Source organism: Penaeus monodon, chromosome 27, assembly GCF_015228065.2.
Source record: "Penaeus monodon isolate SGIC_2016 chromosome 27, NSTDA_Pmon_1, whole genome shotgun sequence".
In the NCBI taxonomy this organism is placed as follows: domain Eukaryota; kingdom Metazoa; phylum Arthropoda; class Malacostraca; order Decapoda; family Penaeidae; genus Penaeus; species Penaeus monodon.
This window is the reverse complement of record NC_051412.1, coordinates 40,681,951-40,682,214: the sequence shown is the minus strand read 5'-3', so window position 1 is coordinate 40,682,214 and position 264 is coordinate 40,681,951.

Here is a 264-nt window from a genome sequence, read left to right as displayed (position 1 = left end):
TGGAAAACTAACGCACCAAGCTGTTTTCTCTTCAAAATGAAAATGTTCTGAAACCCAACATAAACCCCTTTAGAGCTTTTTTCGCCCGTTTAATTTGGGGCCCTTTGGGTGAAAAACCCCGGAAGAAAATTTTTGGTTTTTGATAAATTAATATCCACCCGACACCTGGGCCCCAAAAAAAAGCGGTGGAAAAGCAAAAATCAAAATTTGGGGGAAAATATATTTCTATAGTATTTTTAAAAAGGAACCCCACGACCACCCCCC